Raw genomic sequence first — 17,758 nt, 5'->3', positions numbered from 1 at the left:
TATGAGAATATCTAGGCATGATCATGTATATAGGCATCACGTCCGTGACAAGTAGATCGAAACGATTCTGCATCTACTACTATTACTCCACTCATCGACCGCTATCCAGCATGCATCTAGAGTATTAAGTTTAAAAACAGAGTAATGCTTTAAGCAAGATGACATGATGTAGAGAGATAAATTCATGCAATATGAAATAAACCCCATCTTGTTATCCTCGATGGCAACGATACAATACGTGTCTTGCTGCCCCTCTGTCACTGGGAAAGAACACCGCAAGATCGAACCCAAGCTAAGCACTTCTCCCATGGCAAGAACTACCAATCTAGTTGGGCCAAACCAAACGGATAATCGAAGAGCTTGCAAGATAACCAATCATTACATAAAAGAATTCAGAGAAGATTCAAATATTGTTCATAGATAACTTGATCATAACCCACAATTCATCGGTCTCAACAACACACGCAAAGAAGAAGATTACATCGAATAGATCTCCACAGAGAGGGGGGAACATTGTATTGAGATCCAAAAGAGAGAAGAAGCCATCTAGCTACTAACTATGGACCGAAGGTCTGAGGTAACTACTCAACTTCATCGGAGAGGCTATGATGTGAAGAGCCCTCCGTGATGATGGCCCTCTCCGGCAGAGCTCCGGAACAGGCCCCAAGTGGGATCTCGTGGATACAGAAAGTTGTGGCGGTGGGAATTAGGTTTTGGCTCCTGTTTTGATTGTTTGGGGTACGTTGGTATTATAGGAGGAAGGAGTACGTCGGTGAGCACGAGGGGCCCACGAGGTAGGGGGCACGCCTGTAGGGGGGGGGGGCTACCCTCGTGACCGCCTCCGGTACTTCTTGAGAGGTTCCAAGTCTCCTGGGTCTTATCCGAGAAGAAAATCACGTTCAAAAAGGATTTTTCTGTTTGGACTCCGTTTGATATTTCTGTTTCTTCGAAACACTGAAATAGGCAAAAACAACATTCTGGGCTGGGCCTTCGGTTAATAGGTTAGTCCCAAAAATAATATAAAAGTGGAAATAAAAGCCCAATATAGTCCAAAATAGTAGATATATAGCATGAAGCAATTAAAAATATAGATACGTTGGAGACGTATCAGCTCATCCCTAGTATATAAGAGGCGGCTGGACTTCCCGTACAAGGAAAAGACTTCAATTCACGTCCAAACCCTACCAATTCGGATTTGTTTAGTCCGAACTTTCCCAAACTGTTCGGTAAAATCTGGCTGCATGTTGTGGGCCATGTTCTGGGCAGTAACGACTCGGATGGGAACGAACCCAAAAGCATCTTGACTGTTTCGACGAGGCGAACAACTTCATGTTGAATGTTTTTTATCTGAGGCCATCTTGAGGGGGGGTTTCGTCTGTTTTCCGAAGTCTGCAGCAGCTAAATTCAAAACCCGGACTAACATACCCGGAGTGTCCGGTCATCCACACAGAAAAAACAAAACCCGGATGGTTGTCCCCGGAGTGTCCGGCCATCAGTGCAGCAACGCCTTGTATTGCTGTAACTTTTGCATACAACCTCGGATTAAGACGATTTTTATACATAATCATCCGTTCGACGAGACGCACAACTTCCATGGGTGAACATTTCCATTTGGAGTCATCTTATTGGGTTTCAAGCCATCTTCTAATCTGGGTGTCACCATGAGCATCTCGAACTTGTCATAAGTTTTGCATCCGGACTCTGTTTTAGACCACTTTCATATCCATCTTGATCTTTCAAAGAAACCATATCATGGTGACTTCCAATCATAAGTTTGAATTAATCTTTGTTGGAAATATGCCCTAGAGGCAATAATAAATTGATTATTATTATATTTCCTTGTTCATGATAATCGTTTATTATCCATGCTAGAATTGTATTGATAGGAAACTCAGATACATGTGTGGATACATAGACAACACCATGTCCCTAGTAAGCCTCTAGTTGACTAGCTCGTTGATCAATAGATGGTTACGGTTTCCTGACCATGGACATTGGATGTCGTTGATAACGGGATCACATCATTAGGAGAATGATGTGATGGACAAGACCCAATCCTAAGCATAGCACAAGATCGTGTAGTTCGTATGCTAAAGCTTTTCTAATGTCAAGTATCATTTCCTTAGACCATGAGATTGTGCAACTCCCGGATACCGTAGGAGTGCTTTGGGTGTGCCAAACGTCACAACGTAACTGGGTGGCTATAAAGGTACACTACGGGTATCTCCGAAAGTGTCTGTTGGGTTGGCACGAATCGAGACTGGGATTTGTCACTCCGTGTGACGGAGAGGTATCTCTGGGCCCACTCGGTAGGACATCATCATAATGTGCACAATGTGATCAAGGAGTTGATCACGGGATGATGTGTTACGGAACGAGTAAAGAGACTTGCCGGTAACGAGATTGAACAAGGTATCGGGATACCGACGATCGAATCTCGGGCAAGTATCGTACCGCTAGACAAAGGGAATTGTATACGGGATTGATTGAATCCTCGACATCGTGGTTCATCCGATGAGATCATCGTGGAACATGTGGGAGCCAACATGGGTATCCAGATCCCGCTGTTGGTTATTGACCGGAGAGTCTCGGTCATGTCTACATGTCTCCCGAACCCGTAGGGTCTACACACTTAAGGTTCGGTGACGCTAGGGTTGTAGGGATATGTATATGCAGTAACCCGAATGTTGTTCGGAGTCCCGGATGAGATCCCGGACGTCACGAGGAGTTCCGGAATGGTCCGGAGGTAAAGAATTATATATAGGAAGTGCTATTTCGGCCATCGGGACAAGTTTCGGGGTCACCGGTATTGTACCGGGACCACCGGAAGGGTCCCGGGGGTCCACCGAGTGGGGCCACCTATCCCGGAGTGCCCCATGGGCTGAAAGTGGGAAGGGATCCAGCCCAAAGTGGGCTGGGGCGCCACTTTCCCTAGGGCCCATGCGCCTAGGGTGGGGAAACCCTAAAGGAAGAGTCCTAGGAGGGGAAGGCACCTCCTAGGTGCCTTGGGGAGGAGGGATTCCTCCCCTTGGCCGCACCCCCCTAGGAGATTAGATCTCCTAGGGCCGGCGCCCCCCTAGCCCTCCTATATATAGTGGGGGAGATGGAGGACTTCTAAGGCTTAGCCTTTGGTGCCTCCCTCTCCCTCTCCAACACATCCTCCTCCCTCCATAGAGCTTGGCGAAGCCCTGCGGAGTACTGCAGCTCCATCACCACCACGCCGTCGTGCTGCTGCTGGACCATCTTCCTCAACCTCTCCTCCCCCCTTGCTGGATCAAGAAGGAGGAGACGTCGCTGCTCCGTACGTGTGTTGAACGCGGAGGTGCCGTCCGTTCGGCGCTAGGATCTCGGTGATTTGGATCACGTCGAGTACGCCTCCATCAACCCCGTTCTCTTGAACGCTTCCGCGCGCGATCTACAAGGGTATGTAGATCCACTCCTCCCTCGTTGCTAGATGACTCCATAGATTGATCTTGGTGACACGTAGGAAAATTTTGAATTTATGCTACGTTCCCCAACAGTGGCATCATGAGCTAGGTCTATGCGTAGTTTCTATGCACGAGTAGAACACAAAGTAGTTGTGGGCGTTGATTTTGTTCAATATGCTTACCGTTACTAGTCCAATCTTGATTCGGTGGCATTGTGGGATGAAGCGGCCCGGACCGACCTTACACGTACTCTTATGTGAGACTGGTTCCACCGACTGACATGCACTAGTTGCATAAAGGTGGCTAACGGGTGTCTGTCTCTCCCACTTTAGTCGGATCGGATTCGATGAAAAGGGTCCTTATGAAGGGTAAATAGCAATTGGCATATCACGTTGTGGTTTTTGCGTAGGTAAGAAACGTTCTTGCTAGAAACCCATAGCAGCCACGTAAAACATGCAAACAACAATTAGAGGACGTCTAACTTGTTTTTGCAGGGTATGCTATGTGATGTGATATGGCCAAAAGGATGTGATGAATGATATATGTGATGTATGAGATTGATCATGTTCTTGTAATAGGAATCACGACTTGCATGTCGATGAGTATGACAACCGGCAGGAGCCATAGGAGTTGTCTTAATTTATTTATGACCTGCGTGTCAACATAAACGTCATGTAATTACTTTACTTTATTGCTAACCGTTAGCTTAGTAGTAGAAGTAATAGTTGACGAGACAACTTCATGAAGACACGGATGATGGAGATCATGATGATGGAGATCATGGTGTCATGCCGGTGACAAGATGATCATGGAGCCCGAAGATGGAGATCAAAAGGAGCAATATGATATTGGCCATATCATGTCACTATTTGATTGCATGTGATGTTTATCATGTTTATACATCTTATTTGCTTAGAACGACGGTAGTAAATAAGATGATCCCTCATTAATAATTTCAAGAAAGTGTTCCCCCTAACTGGCACCGTTGCGACAGTTCGTCGTTTCGAAGCACCACGTGATGATCGGGTGTGATAGATTCTAACGTTCACATACAACGGGTGTAAGACAGATTTAACACGAACGCAAAACACTTAGGTTGACTTGACGAGCCTAGCATGTGTACAGACATGGCCTCAGGAACACAGAAGACCGAAAGGTCGAGCATGAGTCGTATGGTAGATACGATCAACATGAAGATGTTCACCGATGTTGACTAGTCCGTCTCACGTGATGATCGGACACGGCCTAGTTGACTCGGATCATGTAATCACTTAGATGACTAGAGGGATGTCTATCTGAGTGGGAGTTCATAAATGAACTTAATTATCCGTGAACATAGTCAAAAGGTCTTCACAAATTATGTCGTAGCTCGCGCTTCAGTTCTACTGTTTAGATATGTTCCTAGAGAAAATTAGTTGAAAGTTGATAGTAAGCAATTATGCAGACAGGTCCGAAAAGATGCCCTTAAGGTGTCCTTAATGCACCGCTCAGTGTGCTGAACCTCTAACGTCGTCTGTGGATGTTGCGAACATCTGACATACACATTTGATAACTACGTGATAGTTCAGTTAAACGGTTTAGAGTTGAGGCACCGAAGACGTTTTAAAACGTCACAGAAACATATGAGATGTTCGAGGGCTGAAATTGGGATTTCAGGCTCGTGCCCACGTCACGAGAGGTATAAGACCTCCGACGATTTTCTTAAGCCTGCAAACTAAGGGAGAAAAGCTTCAATTGTTGAGCTTGTGCTCAGATTGTCTGAGTACAACAATCGCTTGAATCAAGTGGGAGTTGATCTTCCAGATGAAATAGTGATAGTTCTCCGAAGTCATTACACCAAGCTGCTAGAGCTTCGTGATGAAACTATAATATCAAGGACATATATGATGATCCTTGAGATATTCGCGATGTTTGACACCACAAAAGTAGAAATCAAGAAGGAGCATCAATTGTTGATGGTTGGTGAAACCACTAGTTTCAAGAAGGGCAAGGGCAAGAAGGGAAACTTCATGAAACGGCAAATCAGCTGCTGCTCTAGTGAAGAAACCCAAGGTTGAACCCAAAACCGAGGACTAAGTGCTTCTGTAATAAGGGGAACAGCCACTGGAGCAGAATTACCCTAGATACTTGGTAGATGAGAAGGCTGGCAAGGTCGATAGAAGTATATTGGATATACATTGTGTTAATGTGTACTTTACTAGTACTCCTAGTAGCACCAGGGTATTAGATACCGGTTCGGTTGCTAAGTGTTAGTAACTCGAAACAAAAGGCTACGGAATAAACGGAGACTAGCTAAAGGTGAGATGACGATATGTGTTGGAAGTGTTTCCAAGGTTGATCAAATATCGTACGCTCCCTCTACCATCGAGATTGGTATTAAAACCTAAATAATTGTTATTTGGTGTTTGCGTTGAGCATAGACATGATTGTATTACGTCTATCGCAATACGGTTATTCATTTAAGGAGAATAATGGTTACTCTGTTTATTTGAATAATACCTTCAATGGTCTTACACCTAAAATGAATGGTTTATTGAATCTCGGTCATAGTGATACACATGTTCATGCCAAAAGATATAAGATAGTAATGATATACCACCTACTTGTGGCACTGCCACTTAAGTCATATCGGTATAAAACGCATGAAGAAGCTCCATGTTGATGGATCTTTGGACTCACTCATTTTTGAAAAGTTCGAGACGTGCGAACCATGTCTATTGGTGTATATGCATGAAGAAACTCCATGCAAAGGGACCATTTGGAATCACTTGATTTTGAATCACTTGAGACATGCAAATCATACCACATGGGCAAGATGACTGAAAGCCTCGTTTTCAGTAAAATGGAACTAGAAAGCAACTTGTTGGAAGTAATACATTTTGATGTGTGCAGTCCAATGAGTGCTAGGGCATGTAGTGGATATCGTTATGTTCTTACTTCACAGATAATTTGAGTAGATGTTGAGTATATTTACTTGATGAATCACGAGTCTGAATTATTGAAAGGTTCAAGTAATTTCAGGGTGAAGTTGAAAGATCGTCGTGACAAGAGGATAAAATATCTATGATATGATCATAGAGATGAATATCTGAATTACGAGTTTGGCACAGAATTAAGACATTGTGGAAATTGTTTCACAACTAATACAGCCTGGAACACCATAGTGTGATGGTGTGTCCGAACATCATAACTGCACCCTATTGGATATGATGCATACCATGATGTCTCTTATCGAATTACCACGATAGTTTATGGGTTAGGCATTAGAGACAACCACATTCACTTTAAATAGGGCACCACGTAATTCCGATGAGATGACACCATATGAACTATGGTTTAGAGAAACCTAAGCTGTCATTTCTTAAAGTTTGGGGCTGCGACGCTTATGTGAAAAAGTTTCAGGCTGATAAGCTCGAACCCAAAGCGGATAAATGCATCTTCATAGGACACCCAAAACAGTTGGGTATACCTCCTGTCTCAGATCGAAAGCAATAAGGGATTGTTTCTAGAATCGGGTCCTTTCTCGAGGAAAAGTTTCTCTCGAAAGAATTGAGTGGGAGGATGGTGGAGACTTGATGAGGTTATTGAACCGTCTCTTCAACTAGTGTGTGGCAGGGCACAGGAAGTTGTTCCTGTGGCACCTACACCAATTGAAGTGGAAGCTTATGATAGTGATCATGAAACTTCAGATCAAGTCACTACCAAACCTCGTGGGGATGACAAGGATGCGTACTACTTCAGAGTGGTACGTAATCCTGTCTTGGAAGTCATGTTGCTAGACAACAATGAACCTACGAGCTATGGAGAAGCGATGGTGGGCCCGGATTCCGTAAATGGCTCGAGGCCATAAAATCCGAGAGAGGATCCATGTATGAAAACAAAGTGTAGACTTTGGCAGAACAACTCGATGGTCGTAAGGCTGTTGAGTTACAGATGGATTTTAAAAGGAAGACGGACAATGATGGTAAGTATCACCATTAAGAAAGCTCGACTTGTCGTTAAGATGTTTTCCGACAAGTTCAAGGAGTTGACTACGATGAGACTTTCTCACTCGTAGCGATGCTAAGAGTCTGTTGGAATTATATTAGCGATTACTGCATTATTTATGAAATCTTGCAGATAGGATGTCAAAACATTGTTTCCTCGACGATTTTCTTGAGGAAAGGTTGTATGTGATACAACCGGAAGGTTTTGTCAATCCTGAAAGATGCTAATAAGTATGCAAAGCTCCAGCAATCCTTCTAAGGACTGGAGTAAGCATCTCGGAGTTGGAATGTATGCTTTGATGAGATGATCAAAGATTTTGGGTTTATACAAAGTTTATGAGAAACTTGTATTTCCAAAGAAGTGAGTGGGAGCACTATAGAATTTCTGATGAGTATATGTTTTGACATATTATGGATCAGAAATGATGTAGAATTTCTGGAAAGCATATAGGGTTATTTGGAAAGTGTTTTCAATGGAAAGCCTGGATTAAGCTACTTGAACATTGAGCATCAAGATCTATAAGGATAGATCAAAACGCTTAATGGTACTTTCAAATGAGCACATACCTTGACATGATCTTGAAGGTGTTCAAGATGGATCCAGTCAAAGAAGGAGTTCTTGCCTGAGTTGTAAGGTATGAAGTTAAGACTTAAAGCTCGACCACGCAGAAGAAAGAGAAAGGACGAAGGTCGTCCCCTATGCTTAATCATAGGCTCTACAGTATGCCATGCTGAGTACCGCACCTGAAGTGTGCCTTGCCACATAGTCTGGCAAGGGGTACAAGAGGTGATCTAGGAGTAGATCACCAGATAGCGGTCTAAAGTTATCCTTAGAGAATGGGAAAAGATTTCTCGGTTATCGGAGGTGGTAAAAGAGTTCGACGTAAAGAGTTACCCCGATGCAAACCCTTGACACTTATCCGGAAGCTCTGATTACCTGGATACGTAAAACTGGAGCAATTTAGATAGCTCCAGTAACAGTTATTTGGAATGGCTCCAAATATAGCGTAGTAGTTGCATCTGCAAGATGGACATAGAGATTTGCAAGTAATACCGGCATCTGAAAGATTCAGACCCGTTGACTAAAATCTCTCAAAGCATACATGATCAAACCCAGACTCATCGAGGTGTTAATCACATGGTATGTGAACTAGATTATTGACTCTAGTAACTCTTTGGGTGTTAGTCACATGGGGATGTGACCTTAGAGTGTTAATCACATATCGATGTGAACTGGATTATTGACTCTAGTGCAAGTGGGAGACTGTTGGAAATATGCCTAGAGGCAATAATAAATTGATTATTATTATATTTCTTGTTCATGATAATCGTTTATTATCCATGCTAGAATTGTATTGATAGGAAACTCAGATACATGTGTGGATACATAGACAACACCATGTCCCTAGTAAGCCTCTAGTTGACTAGCTCGTTGATCAATAGATGGTTACGGTTTCCTGACCATGGACATTGGATGTCGTTGATAACGGGATCACATCATTAGGAGAATGATGTGATGGACAAGACCCAATCCTAAGCATAGCACTAAGATCGTGTAGTTCGTATGCTAAAGCTTTTCTAATGTCAAGTATCATTTCCTTAGACCATGAGATTGTGCAACTCCCGGATACCGTAGGAGTGCTTTGGGTGTGCCAAACATCACAACGTAATTGGGTGGCTATAAAGGTACACTACGGGTATCTCCGAAAGTGTCTGTTGGGTTGGCACGAATCAAGACTGGGATTTGTCACTCCGTGTGACGGAGAGGTGTCTCTGGGCCCACTCGGTAGGACATCATCATAATGTGCACAATGTGATCAAGGAGTTGATCACGGGATGATGTGTTACGGAACGAGTAAAGAGACTTGCCGGTAACAAGATTGAACAAGGTATCGGGATACCGACGATCGAATCTCGGGCAAGTATCGTACCGCTAGACAAAGGGAATTGTATACGGGATTGATTAAGTCCTTGACATCGTGGTTCATCCGATTAGATCATCGTGGAACATGTGGGATCCAACATGGGTATCCAGATCCCGCTGTTGGTTATTGACCGGAGAACGTCTCAGTCATGTCTACATGGTTCCCGAACCCGTAGGGTCTACACACTTAAGGTTCGGTGATGCTAGGGTTGTAGGGATATGTATATGCAGTAACCCGAATGTTGTTCGGAGTCCCGGATGAGATCTCGGACGTCACGAGGAGTTCCGGAATGGTCCGGAGGTAAAGAATTATATATAGGAAGTGCTATTTCGGCCATCGGGACAAGTTTCGGGGTCACCGGTATTGTACCGGGACCACCGGAAGGGTCCCGGGGGTCCAGGTGGGGCCACCTATCCTGGAGGGCCCCATGGGCTGAAGTGGGAAGGGATCCAGCCCAAAGTAGGCTGGGGCGCCACTTTCCCCTAGGGCCCATGCGCCTAGGGTGGGGAAACCCTAAAGGAAGAGTCCTAGGAGGGGAAGGCACCTCCTAGGTGCCTTGGGGAGGAGGGATTCCTCCCCTTGGCCGCACCCCCCTAGGAGATTAGATCTCCTAGGGCCGGCGCCCCCCCTTGGCCCTCCTATATATAGTGGGGAGATGGAGGACTTCTAAGGCTTAGCCTTTGGTGCCTCCCTCTCCCTCTCCAACACCTCCTCCTCCTCCATAGAGCTTGGCGAAGCCCTGCCGGAGTACTGCAGCTCCATCACCACCACGCCGTCGTCCTGTTGCTGGAGCCATCTTCCTCAACCTATCCTCCCCCCTTGCTGGATAAAGAAGGAGGAGACGTCGCTGCTGCGTACGTGTGTTGAACGCGGAGGTGCCGTCCGTTCGGTGCTAGGATCTCCGGTGATTTGGATCACGTCGAGTACGCCTTCATCAACCCCGTTCTCTTGAACGCTTCCGCGCGCGATCTACAAGGGTATGTAGATCCACTCCTCCCTCGTTGCTAGATGACTCCATAGATTGATCTTGGTGACACGTAGGAAAATTTTGAATTTATGCTACGTTCCCCAACAATCTTGACATAGATTAAAGCAACTTTTACAATTGTGCCACTTTTGAGCGTCAACACATTCTTAGCAATGAATGTCTTGCCTTCAGATCTGTGATAGAAGGTGTACCCAACAGTCTCCTTTGGGTATCCTATGAAGACACATTTCTCCGATTTGGGTTCGAGCTTATCAGGTTGAAGCTTTTTCACATAAGCATCGCAAGCCCCAAACTTTTAGAAACGACAACTTTGGTTTCTTGCCAAACCACATTTCATAAGGCGTCGTCTCAACGGATTTTGATGGTGCCCTATTTAACGTGAATGTGGCCTTCTCTAAAGCATAACCCCAAAACGATAGTGGTAAATCAGTAAGAGACATCATAGATCGCACCATATCCAGTAATGTAAGATTACGACGTTCGGACACACCCTTACGCTGTGGTGTTCCGGGTGGCGTGAGTTGCGAAACTATTCCGCATTGTTTCAAATGTAGACCAAACTCATAACTCAAATATTCTCCTCCACGATTAGATCATAGAAATTGTATTTTCTTATTACGATGATTTTCAACTTCACTCTGAAATTCTTTGAACTTTTCAAATGTTTCAGACTTATGTTTCATCAAGTAGATATACCCATATCTGCTTAAATCATCTGTGAAGGTGATAAAATAACGATATCCTCCACGAGCCTCAACATTCATCGAACCACATACATCTGTATGTATGATTTCCAATAAATCTGTTGCTCTCTCCATAGTACCAGAGAATGGCGTTTTAGTCATCTTGCCCATGAGGCACGGTTTGCAAGTACCAAGTGATTTATAATCAAGTGGTTCCAAAAGTCCATCAGTATGGAGTTTCTTCATGCGCTTTACACCGATATGACCTAAACGGCAGTGCCACAAATAAGTTGCACTATCATTATCAACTCTGCATCTTTTGGCTTCAACATTATGAATATGTGTATCACTACTATCAAGATTCATCAAAAATAGACCACGCTTCAAGGGTGCATGACCATAAAAGATATTACTCATATAATTAGAACAACTATTATTCTCTGATTTAAATGAATAACCGTCTCGCATCAAACAAGATCCAGATATAATGTTCATGCTCAACGCTGGCACCAAATAACAATTTTTAGATCTAATACTAATCCCGAAGGTAGATGTAGAGGTAGCGTGCCGACCGCGATCACATCGACTTTGGAACCATTTCCCACGCGCATCGTCACCTCGTCCTTGGCCAGTGTTCGCTTAATCCTTAGTCCCTGTTTCGAGTTGCAAATATTAGCACAGAACCAGTATCAAATACCCAGGTGCTACTGCGAGCTCTAGTAAGGTACACATCAATAACATGTATATCACATATACCTTTGTTCACCTTGCCATCCTTCTTATCCGCCAAATACTTGGGGCAGTTTCGCTTCCAGTGACCAGTCTACTTGCAGTAGAAGCACTCAGTTTCAGGCTTAGGTCCAGACCTGGGTTTCTTCTCCTGAGCAGCAACTTGCTTTCTTTTCTTCTTGAAGTTCCCCTTCTTCTTCCCTTTACCTTTTTCTTGAAACTAGTGGTCTTGTTGACCATCAACACTTGATGCTCCTTCTTGATTTCTACCTCCGCAGCCTTTAGCATTGCGAAGAGCTCAGGAATCGTCTTATCCATCCCTTGCATGTTATAGTTCATCACAAAGCTCTTGTAGCTTGGTGGCAGTGATTGGAGAATTCTGTCAATGACGCTATCATCCGGAAGATTAACTCCCAGTTGAATCAAGTGATTATTATACCCAGACATCTTGAGTATATGCTCACTGACAGAACTATTCTCCTCCATCTTTGCAACTAATGAACTTATTGAGACTTCATATCTCTCAATCTGGGCATTTGCTTGAAATATTAACTTCAACTCCTGGAACATCTCATATGCTCCATTGACGTTCAAACGTCGTTGAAGTCCGGTTCTAAGCCATAAAGCATGGCAACACTGAACCTATTGAGTAGTCCTCAGCTTTGCTCTGCCAGACATTCATAACATCTAGTGTTGCTCCTTGCAGCAGGCCTGGCACCCAGCGGTGCTTCCAGGATGTAATTCTTATGTGCAGCAATGAGGATAATCCTCAAGTTACGGACCCAGTCCGTCTAATTGCTACCATCATCTTTCAACTTTGCTTTCTCAAGGAACGCATTAAAATTCAACGGAACAACAGCACGGGCCATCTATTCTACAATCAACATAGACAAGCAAGATACTATCAGGTACTAAGTTCATGATAAATTTAAGTTCAATTAATCATATTACTTAAGAATTCTCACTTAGATAGACATATCTCTAATCCTTTAAGTGATCACGTGATCCAAATCAACTAAACCATAACCGATCATCACATGAAATGGAGTAGCTTTCAATGGTGAACATCACTATGTTGATCATATCTACTATATGATTCACGCTCGACCTTTCGGTCTCAGTGTTCGAGGCCATATCTACATATGCTAGGCTCGTCAAGTTTAACCTGAGTATTCTACGTGTGCAAAACTGGCTTGCACCCGTTGTAGATGGACGTAGAGCTTATCACACCCGATCATCACGTGGTGTCTGGGCACGACGAACTTTGGCAACGGTGCATACTCAGGGAGAACACTTTTATCTTGAAATTTAGTGAGAGATCATCTTATAATGCTATCGTCAATCAAAGCAAAATAAGATGCATAAAAGATAAACATCAGATGCAATCAATATAAGTGATATGATATGGCCATCATCATCTTGTGCTTGTGATCTCCATCTCCAAAGCACCATCATGATCACCATCGTCACCGGCGTGACACCTTGATCTCCATCATAGCATCATTGTCGTTTCGCCAATCTTATGCTTCTATGACTATCGCTACCGCTTAGTGATAAAGTAAAGCATTACAGGGCGATTGCATTGCATACAATAAAGCGACAACCATATGGCTCCTGCCAGTTGCCGATAATTCAGTTACAAAACATGATCATCTCATACAATAAAATTTAGCATCATGTCTTGACCATATCACATCACAACATGCCCTGCAAAAACAAGTTAGACGCCCTCTACTTTGTTGTTGCAAGTTTTATGTGGCTGCTACTGGCTTAGCAAGAACTGTTCTTACCTACGCATCAAAACCACAACGATAGTTTGTCAAGTTGGTGTTGTTTTAACCTTCGCAAGGACCGGGCGTAGCCACACTCGGTTCAACTAAAGTTGGAGAAACTGACACCCGCCAGCCACCTGTGTGCAAAGCACGTCGGTAGAACCAGTCTCACGTAAGCGTACGCGTAATGTCGGTCCGGGCCGCTTCATCCAACAATACCGCCGAACCAAAGTATGACATGCTGGTAAGCAGTATGACTTATATCACCCACAACTCACTTGTGTTCTACTCGTGCATATAACATCAACGCATAAAACCTGGCTCGGATGCCACTGTTGGGGAACGTAGTAATTTCAAAAAAAATCCTACGCACACGCAAGATCATGGTGATGCATAGCAACGAGAGGGGGGAGTGTTGTCCACGTACCCTCGTAGACCGAAAGCGGAAGCGTTAGCACAACATGGCATACTAGTGACACTCTGTTTGTCTATGTATTCACACATGTATTATGTTTCCGGTTAATACAATTCTAGCATCAATAATAAACATTTATCATGATATAAGAAAATAAATAATAACTTTATTATTGCCTCTAGGGCATATTTCCTTCAAAAACGACTGGAGGGCTCGTGTCGTACAATCCGACGGCTCGCGCCCCGACCGATCTTTTGAAAAGATTATCCGATGGACTCGTAGCACGTCCTACTGTTGGAAAACGCTATCGATCATCCGGTTGAAAACGCACGCGCATCTGTTGCCTTCTATTTGCTACACGTGTCCCTATGGGCCCCATGAACTTTATCTTCTTTCCCTGATCTCCTTCCCTTACTCAGGCTTATCCCAGCCTCTTTCTTCTTCTCAGCCACACACTTGCAGCGGCCATGGCTAGGTGAAGCTCACACGTGGGGTGCTAGGTGGAGCTCACATGCGCGAGTGCGTGCGCTGCGCTATAGGCGCGCGGCCGCCGCTGGGGTGCACATGCGTGGCGCGGAGCGAGGTAGGAAGGGGCTGACCTGAGCGTGAGCTTGTCCATGGCCATGGCGGCCGAGCTTGAAATTGTGCTGTGGCTTTTTTTGCAAGAGCCACGGTGTTGCAAACGGCGGTGACCGACGATGGTGCTTAACAATGGCAACATAGATAAACTCTTGCAACTGATGCGGCAAACGACGGTGGTGCTTAACGGTGTTGACTTTTTTTGCAATGTAACCTTTGTTGGAGAAATATTTTTGCAACATCCACTATGTTCCAGAAGTGGTGCTCAATAGGGTGACAACGTTTTTGCAACATCATCTCGAATGCAAAAGTTTCCGCAACACCTTCTATGTTGCAAAGTTTTTGTTTCACAAGGAAATAGCGCTTTGGGTGGTTTTGCAACAAAGCCCCTGTTGCGGAGGAAGAAGCGCAACAACCGGCTTGTTGCAATTCGGAGTGCGCACGTCTGGGGGAGATCTGACTGCTAATTATGTGTCTATCAGACGGGCCTAGAGGCGGTTGATGCTTTTGCGCTATCCGCCGGCCGACGCATAGGGTCGCCCTTTCCTAAAAGTATTGCATATGTCTACATGTTTGGCATTGTTTGTTTTCAGGTTATCAAAGTGTTACTCCCTCCGTCCCATAATATAAGAGCGTTTTTAACATTAGTGTAGTGTTAGTGTTAAAAAACGCTCTTATATTATGAGATGGAGGGAGTATTTATTTTCTTAATTGCTTTGCCGCGTCATTTTTTTCCTTGCATGGCAAGCTAGCACGTGTATATCATGGAGCATTGGATAGGTGTAACATGTGATACGAATCTTGTGATGTACTCCCTCCATTCTCTTATACAAGGCCACTATGAAAAATATATTTTGCATCAATATAAGGACACAAACAGTAATCGAGCCAAAATTAATGATGTTTCCTTGTACTAGCAACTTTCTAATACTTACATGCATGTAGTCATAATGACACTCAACCACTTACTTCCCATTCATTTGTTGCATCCTTATGATGTATTAATGATCCCAGTTAACGAAAAGAAAAAAAATTGACTTGCAAATGAGTCATTAAATTTTATCTTGATACCTGTAATATGAGTTTGTGGCCTTATATAAGAGAATGGAGGGAGTACTACCTTCGTCTTAAAATGTAAGGGCCTCTTTGAATTGTAGGATTCTAAAAATACATGAACAATAAAAGTGTAGGATTGAAGTGACATATTCACCTAAATCTTATAGTATTAACAAGGATCCTAGAGCCATGGGGTGCGATGGATCCTGGCAAGGGCCGGCGAGAGGGCTCCATTTCTAGTCATTTTTTTCCAGTTTTTGTTAGAGTTTGTGTTGTGCACAGGAAGCCGAGACGGCGGCGGCTCCTTAAGATGAAATAGAGGTCTTCCCTCCTAGCCCCCGTTCTTGCGGTGCGTCTAGTATCGTTGGTGGGCGTTTGGAGGTGTGTCTCCGGCGGATCTATCTTTGGTGGATTTGCCCAGATCTCGTCATTGTCCGTGTGTGTCTTCGGTTTGGATCCTTCCAATCTACGTTGTTCTTCATCAGCGGCGGTTGCTATTCTGGTGCGCTGGTCCTATGAGGCCTTAACACGACGACTTCCTGACTGTCTACTACAACAAGTTGTGTCCGACTCTGACGATGGAGGGACGATGATGGCAGCGCGTTTTCGGCTCGCTTCAATGCTTGTCGTCATCGCTAGGTGGTTTATATGTCTGGGTATAATTTTTATTATTTATGTTGTTCGTTGTACTGTCATGATTAACAATGTATAAATCAAAAGTTTTTTCTTAAAAAAGAATTGTTTGATGCCAAAAAAAGGAAATTGTTAAAAGATATCAGAGTGGATGTTAAACTTCCTATGAAATGTACTTGAACTAAAACTCAGACAAGTATTTTAAAACGGAGGGAGTAGTACCAAAAAATTCATAGAAAAATCCTGTGAAATCCAATCATATGAATCAAATGATCAATGTAGAAAATTCATAATGATTTAAGTATTTCAAAAATCCAATAAAAATTCTTTGAATCAAAGAAATCCTATGACCGTTTTTAAGGCTAGCCTATGAAAACATCTGAGACGGAGGATTACGTTTCCAACAAAAATTAAACACTCCACGCAAAAAAATAATTAAACACGGAATCCCATGATAAAAGTACAGTGGTACTCCACACGATGCTTGGCTGTTCTGCTTTGGTGGGTAGTCGAAGTTAAATGCCGCCGCGTGACACCACAGAGCACTGACTCCTCGCACCATCCAATTTCACTTACTTGTGGGGATAGCTCCTGTGGACCCACTGGGTAGCGACATGCCGAGCTATCAACCCATTCCCACTGTGACATTAAACCTTTTTACTCGTTAGATACGTTGTACCTGGCTATCTTCCGCAAAATAGCCCACTTGCAGGTGGGACCAAAGCAGGCCTTCTGTGCGCATGGGGCGCTAAGTAGGACATGTCATGGATCCATGTGAATCGTTATGATTGGAGGATTTATGGGTTATGGTATGCTTTTCCATTTGTGTTTTCTTTCGCTCAGAAACAAGTATTTAATAAATTGATTTCCAACTTTTTTTTTAAATGTGTGCCAAGTTTTGTATGATCTCCTTGTTTGTGCATCCAAGTGGCTCAGGAAAGGGCAAGTTTTTTTAGAGTAACCGCGTGCGTCATTAATCACAAACAAGGTGAACACAACCACGCATGCAGAATTGATCACCAAGGTCAAGAGGTAACACATGTCAACAGAACTTTTGTCACACCTTGATTTTTTGCCTTTTATTTTTGGTTTTTCTTTGGATTTTTTATTTGAATTGCTTTTTTTAGACAAAAGGCACCGACCGAGTCCGAAAAGAGCTCGAACCTAACCCGACTTTAAATTAACAAAGCCATCAACTGGCCAGGATTACAAAGGCACCATGATACAGATGAAATGCAAAGGAAAGCGGAAAGAAAGATACAAGGTACTAGATGAAACAACACAATGGCAATAGTAAAAACACTGATGTCGACGCCCAGCACTACGCCTACACCAACTAGCCAACTAAGAACACGGAAGGAGGGCCACACTGAGCAAGCATCGAGCGCCGGCTGCATCCACAGGCCAGACATGGGCTACACTTGAGTTGTCTCCACCGTCGCAAAGGGCAACTACCCTTTCACCCAGGCTCGATGAGTGCCGCACCGGCGAACAACAGAATGGCTATCACAAAGCCCAACTCAAGGTGTCCAGCTACCGTAGGAGAAGCAGACGGAGCTGACCA

The sequence above is a fragment of the Triticum aestivum genome, chromosome 2A (assembly GCF_018294505.1).
Source record: "Triticum aestivum cultivar Chinese Spring chromosome 2A, IWGSC CS RefSeq v2.1, whole genome shotgun sequence".
NCBI lineage: Eukaryota > Viridiplantae > Streptophyta > Magnoliopsida > Poales > Poaceae > Triticum > Triticum aestivum.
Note: the sequence above shows the minus strand (reverse complement) of the source record.